Raw genomic sequence first — 7,757 nt, forward strand, 5'->3', positions numbered from 1 at the left:
AACAGCCAAAAATGTTTTGTGAAATGGCCCTTGGTCTCCAGTAGAGTAGCTTGCAAAGCACTATTTTACCTCCTCAGACAGTGGGACATTACTGTTTTGCATTGGATCTTTAAAGGGACATGCTGCCTTTAGCTTTGGAGCAAGGCGAAGAGTGATTTGCATATGGATGGGGTCAAACTAAGGTGACATGGTTCCAGAATAATGCGGCCCGAGTGATGACCAGTGGCTGAGATTAATTGAAGCATTATATCCATAATTTTTATGTGTATATTCGTTTAGCATGAATGGCAGCATTTGTTGATGTTTCTGAAGTACCTACAGTGTATAGTAACACAACACATATGCAAATAACAACAGCACTAGACACTGCTGATGACTCCAAGTATTGCAACACTCGTGACCTGTTAAATGACATCATTTATTGCATTAGTGATAACATCTCAACTGACATCATTGATGACATCATTGCTGCTCAAATTAGTTTAAAAGTAAGTAGCAAAGGGACCATGGTATAATACATTATAGACAGACTGTATGTGCATGACACCAATGGAATTAGAGTATTCCTGGAGATAAATTTGATTTAGTATGTCAAAAGTGATATGTTCGATACCGGTGAAGTTTTAAGTTCAAACAGTACTTTATTTAAACACACCATAGCCTGAGACCAGCTAGTGTGAGTTGCAGCGTGAGTTTAGACATTCATTTCAAGTAGGATGAACCTTGCCAAAAATATGTGATAAAAGCTAAAGCTTACTAATAGTACATTATTCACTTTACGATTTCTGTGTTCACACTGACAGTAAAGAGTTCTTATGTAATGACATATACAAGTTTAAAGATTTTAAAGGTGCACATTTGTATTTCTATATATTTAGTGAAAATGTTGAAACATTATACAGCTTTGAAGACTGTATACTGTGTCTGTGGCTCACTTATGGATGGGTTAATTTGAGTATGATTGTAAGCATCTTTTGTTTGTATTCACCATTGCTCATGTTTCAGGTGTAAGTGTATTTTTAATTTAATCAGAGATGGACATATGGCTTAGTTGTGCATAAATTATCTATGACTAAATAATAGGTGGGAAGCTATTGACCTAAAATTCTACTCTAGATGAGGTATTTAACAGGCACATTCCATTAAGGCAAATTATTAATGGTATTCAAGGTATAACAAGTTAGTGAGAGCAACAATGTTTATAGAGCCATTTAATTTCCTACACGCCTGAATATCAGTATAAAAAGAGCATATCTTCTAAATTTGGCTGAGTTCACAGATATGCTTAATGTTGTTTACGGTATGAAATTGTACACCCATGAGCACTAGTGACAATAAATTGGGTCTAATGTAGCTTTCTGAATATCTTTCAGTAGGAAAACATGTATAGCACTTTGTTACATTCATTGGATGATGTAATCAATGATGTCATCAATGATGCAATTTGAAATGCCATCAATGATGCCATCAGTTACAACATTTAACATGTTGCGAGTGATATAATATGTGAGGTTGTGGGAAATGACCTTCAAGTGCACAGTGTTAGTGCAGATCACTGACATAATATCGACCTCACAAAAATCGAGATACAAAAATATCGAGTCAAAAATATCGAGAGACAAAATATCGACTCCCTATCTTCAAACAGGTAAGTACCAAAATATCGACTCCAAAATATCGACTTACAAAAATATAGACAGTCAAAATATCGATTTTTTTAAATGTTTTAAAATTAAGTTAAAACTAATATAGTAATAAATATATTTAATATAAACTTAGAAATAATTATTAAATAAATGTAGTATTAATAAATAATTAATATAATTAAAAAAATTATATCACCAAAAAGAAAACATATATATATATATATATATATATATATATATATATATATATATATATATATATATATATATATATATATATATATATATAAAAACATATTATTAAATAAACATATATAACATTTTTAGCGTATACCTTTACAACGCATACCATTACAACGTAAGTATTGGTAAGTATATAATATTTTTTTTTATATAAATTAATGAAAATTATTATAATATAATTAAATTGTATTCAATTTTATTTAATTAATTTAATTTAAATGTAATTTTACTTTATTTTACTTTATTTTTACAAAGTACCCCTGTACCCCAAAAACCCAAATCTGACCCTGAACCCTAAAAATACCCCTTTACCCAAAAACTGAAAACTGACCCTGAACCCTAAAAATACCCCTTTACCCAAAAACTGAAAACTGACCCTGAACCCTAAAAATACCCCTTTACCCCAAAAACTGAATACTGACCCTGAACCCTAAAAATACCCCTTTACACAAAAACTGAAAACTGACCCTGAACCCTAAAAATACCCCTTTACCCCAAAAACTAAAAACTGACCCTGAACCCTAAAAATACCCCTTTACCCAAAAACCCAAAACTGACCCTGAACCCTAAAAATACCCCTTTACCCCAAAAACTGAAAACTGACCCTGAACCCTAAAAATACCCCTTTACCCCAAAAACTGAAAACTGACCCTGAACCCTAAAAATACCCCTTTACCCAAAAACCCAAAACTGACCCTGAACCCTAAAAATACCCCTTTACCCAAAAACCCAAAACTTAAATTTAATTTCCAAAACCAATTACTTTTATTTACAAAGTAAATTTTATTTAATGGTCAATTATTAATCAATTAACAAATTTAATTAATTAACATATTTAATTAGTTATTATTAAATTACTCCCCACCCTATCCCCCTATAAACTCACAGCCCACTACAGAAATTAATTTACTAATTATTATTTATTTATTCTTTAAATATTTATAATTACCAATTATAATTTAATTATTTACCAAATAATAATTAATTAACAATTATTATTATTTACATATTTAATTAATTAAATTTAAATTACTTCCCACCCTATTCCCCTATAAACCCACAACCCGCTACAGAAAATATTTTACGAAAATGTAATTATTGATCAATTAATCAATTATTATTAATTACCAATTATATTTTAATTAATTAACAATTAATAATTAATTAACAATTACTATTATATTACAAATTTAATTAATTATATTTAAATTACTTCCCACCCTATTCCCCTATAAACCCACAACCCGTTACAGATCTATATTACACAATTATTACAAATTATAAAACACTTACCTTATTTTCGATATTTTTGTTGTCTATATTCTATCTAGTCGATATTATGTCTAGTCTATATTTTTGATTCGATATTTTGGCTATTAATATCGATAGTAATCGATATTTTTGTAGTCTATATTATGTCTGGTCGATATTTTGTCTAGTCTATATTTTTACCTCGATATTATGTCCAGTCGATATTTTTGAGGTCGATATTATGTCTGTTCACCGTTAGTGCGTGTGCTGTCCCTTTCAACATGATGTAACTGGCATACCTGTAACTGACTACTTAAACTTACCTATAAACCCTTAGTAGAAGGTACTAGGTGTACCTGGACAGTAAGTTAAATGTCACTATGCTACTGCAGAACCCATTTTGTCATCCACTGCAGTGACAGTGCAACTATAATTGCATGTCTTCCATTTGTAGCTTGGCTGTTGCAGTTTAAATCTCTAATTGTGACTGGCTAAAGTAACCCCTTCTGACAGGTTAGATGCTTTCAAATCACTCCCTAAGTAGGCCTCATTGGCCATAATCCAGGGTGTATGGTATTGAGAAGGAGGACATGTAAAGATTTAATGTTAAACATGTCCTTACATTGAAAGAGGCCCAAATACTATTTTTACCTTTGCTAGGTTGTCTGTCCCATAGGAAAATATTGGGTTCCATTATTACATTTAATAACGCTAATTTCTGTTAGGAAACAAAAAAATGATTCAAGAACTCTTTTACATTTTTATTCAAAATCTATTGTAATAGTAAACCTTATTTTTTTAATAACAGTTAAGGAAAAGGTACTTTTAGAAGCTCCCTGCCTAAAGCCTCTGGAGGTCCATTTGCATGAGCTCCAACTCTCACCCAGATGATGAATAGCCTGCTTGATGAGGTGGAAAAACTGGTCCCAAAGCTGTGGACAAAGGCTTTGGGGAGGTGTTTCTGTAGCTCTGGCGAGATAGCCATTTAGTCAGTTCCTAAGAAATGTATTATTTTCAAAGAGGTCTGCCTTTTCGTAGGCCAATGCTAGTTGATACCTGGGCAGGTCCTTCCTTTGTACCCGTCGCCATTAGGCCTGGGAGAAATGTTAATCATGCCGAAGTAATCTGAATAATTTCACTAGTTATGCATTACTCTTGTGTTTTGAAATGACCAAAACTATGCCACCTTGAGCAGTTAAGAGTAGTTTGGGCCAAAACTCCTACCACAGGAGCACAGGGACAATGAACTAGGAGACAGTGAAGGGTTACTAGCTACTGCTGGTTGTGTTCTGTACCATTCAATGCTATTTTCCTAGCACAAAATTCATACTCGGGCCCATCTTGGGCGCATTTTGCCCTTAGAGAATAGCACGAATGTTTGGATTATGCTTCTCACAAATGACGCATGATTGCAAGCAATTTCGTGGTAAGAAGGAGTAATTGGGCTGCAGAGAATTACACCAGTTACGCCCACTAGTCAGACAGGCTCCAATCACAATGGGGAGGGAGCGGCCTCAGACCTGATTCAAAGATACCACAGAGGAGGGGTTGCTCATTTACCTGGTCATATCTCTGGGGTGAGGAAAAATGCCCAGCACAAGGAGAGAAGCATCTCAGTATCTTGGATTTAGGCAAGGAGTGACACTGTTGCCTGGGAGGGGCAGTGTTGGCTGCAGAAGTGGGTAGGGTCACTGCTGAAAATAAAATCCTTATTGGTTTGGAATGAGACACCCCGCTCACAGGCTAATTACAGCCTTATGTGGCATTCCTGAACACCATCTCAAGAACGCCCTGGGCCTGTGAAAGAACAAAGGAAGGACACACCTGCTGTTTGAGATCTGTGAGGAGACCCGAAGAGCTGGATCTGCCCTCACATATAATCAGGACAAAGAAGTGGACCCCAAGGGTTAGTTAGTTGACCGCCTGTTAATCTACAGGACTGCAACAAGCTGTATGGAGCCTTTTGATGATGAACCAAGCTGACCATTTCCAACTGGATCTGCCCTGCACCCTCCTGGTGACTTCCGATGTAGTGAGTCCTGTCCATAAAGTGTTGTTCCTGAGAACCTGGGACCTTTGACTGTGTCAAAGTCTACTCCTCCTAGCGTGCTATGTCAATCTGGTTTGAAATTTCAGGTTTCTCCCACTGGGAGTTTTTCCACAGCAGCAAATTAATTTCAGTAGGACCTCGCAGAGAAGGTATCCAGCCTGGTGGAGCCCTCTTAGGTGAGAGCTTGCAGCCTTTCCCTGCTAGAGGACTTCAAAAAGTGACAAAAGGACAGGATTTACATCTTGGAGGTTGGGCTGTCTGTCCACCGCGATGGAGGTTTGGCTGTCTGTCCACCCGTTATGGAGGTTTAAATCATATCTTGGCCTGAGAGAGTATAACACCTATCCACTTCATATACTGTAGGGGAAAACTGGTGTCACTCATGGCGAGATAGATTTTTCTTGCTAGTGGTGTCATAGCGCAGACCTGCTCTAGTGAGGCAATATTCCTCCCACCTGATTTATATATGTCTATCATGGAGGCGGGCTCCCGGTGGCGTTCCATCAGAATAAATAGGTTGCAGGTCTGTTTTGCCATGACATAGCCTTGCATCTTAAAGACAGATGTGTAATTCACATACCAGATAGTAATATTCTAAGTATTCCCACCTGCAGAGCATACTATAAAACACCCTGCATACATTGCTCTTTTGCATTTCTCTGAAGCGAGCAGCAGCAGCTAGCCTCTTTTTTGTCACTATACTTTGCTTTCCCTGTTTTATTTTTCAGATTTACTCTACAATTAGTTAGCTTCCCAACTTTCAATTATTTAAAATTTTAAACAATTGCTGGGGGAAGAAAACCCAGTTTCGCAGATAAAGAATTGACACTCGTGGTAGATGGGATAATTGGGATAGTCACACCTGTTTAGAGCCCTATTCCAATGTGCAGCTATTACTCAGAAAAGGCAAATGTGGTTAGAATTGTTGTAAGAGTAAATGCTATATCTAACAGCAGGTGTTCACAGGAGAAAATCAGAAAGTGCTGGAATGACCGGTGGGCGAGGGTAAGCTCCCTGGCTTCCAAAGCTCACATTTGAATGGTGGTAGTTCTCCCAGGTCTATGAACCTCTTGCTTTGGGAGGAAAAGTTGTATGGGATCCTATAAACTGAAGGTTTTTAAGAATGCAAGAAAGAGTTTGAGACTGATAAGTATAAGCACTTGAGAGAGCAAATACAATTTTTTTATTGGCAATGTATTAGATGGAATTGTGTCTTGTAATTTCCAAAACGGTTTAGTTAATGTATACCTTTAACAAATTGCAACACATTTCTTGAAAAGTAATTGTGGAGCCCACCAAAATTGTAATGTTTAAATATTCATTAAGGTCATTTCCTTTTCTGAATGGTAACAAACCAGCCATATATATGTACTTCATGCATGCGTTTGTTATACTGAGTTAACAAATAACTGTTGAGTGTAAATTATATTATCCTCCACAAACATACAAAGTAAGCAAATGCCTTTTTTTTCTTTTTTTTACATTTAACACTTGTACATTTTATTGAATGTAATGAGCCATTGTACACATTGCAGCTATGTATCGTTAGTGTCGCATTTCAATGTGTTTAATTTATTTCAACTAACACATGCCCTCATAGATATAATCAATTAGTGTTATCACCATGGCAACAAAATGCTGACTCGCCAAATTAAAATTCACTTCTTCGCCGAGTATTCAAGCTCTTTTGATAATACGCCAAAGGAAAGAGTTCAAACTGAAAAGAAATATGTGAGTAACCACTTATGCTGTTACACAGACACCATCTGCACCGCAAACAACACAACAGATATGCTTTCCCTCAAGTAACTGTCAGCAGGCTGGCCAGCACTGACCTCTGCAATAGGCGGTCCATGTCCTGCTTTTGAAAATGGTCCCTCGTGACTAGGCCGCTGGATGACGAACACGCTTTTTTCCCAACGCCTTCTGCCAGCAGCACCTCAGCCTAGAGACCTTCAGACTGGCGACGAGGATGGGCAAAATCCAAGCTTTCTCTGCTGTAGCTCTCTTGGCAGGACAGTTGGACCTGGAAGTCCTATTGTTTGTTTTAAAAGCACTGAGTGAGTCATATTTGTTTTCTTCTAGGAGTAACAGGCCAGATGAGTTTGGAAAAATATCTACCCTTGGAGGACTGGCTCTCTCCACGTATTCCTTTTTCGTCTCCCATTATAAACTATTCATTTGTCAAATAGGCGTATTCAAATTGTATATAGTTTCTATGATTTTTTATGTATATGTGCATGTATATAAATATATACGTTAAAGGCTACATTGTTACAACCACGTGTAGAATAAGGTAAAGAAGACAAAATATAGAGTTGCTTACACTCCATTCGATGGGGGATGCTATTCCAGATCTCAGAGAATTAAGTTTAGAAAGTGAACCAAAAACAATAAAAAAAAACTAACTGAAAAGAAAAAAGGCCCCTCCTCCACAAAAATAAAACAAACAATAAAGACGAGACAACGTGAAAACTATTCGCTCAGTGCTCAGAAGGACAAGAAGCTTTCAACATGATTATTAAATGCTGTGTTTCCTCTAATGCCACATGCATGTACCAAAAAGA

Source organism: Lissotriton helveticus, chromosome 2_2, assembly GCF_964261635.1.
Source record: "Lissotriton helveticus chromosome 2_2, aLisHel1.1, whole genome shotgun sequence".
NCBI classification, from domain to species: Eukaryota; Metazoa; Chordata; class Amphibia; order Caudata; family Salamandridae; genus Lissotriton; species Lissotriton helveticus.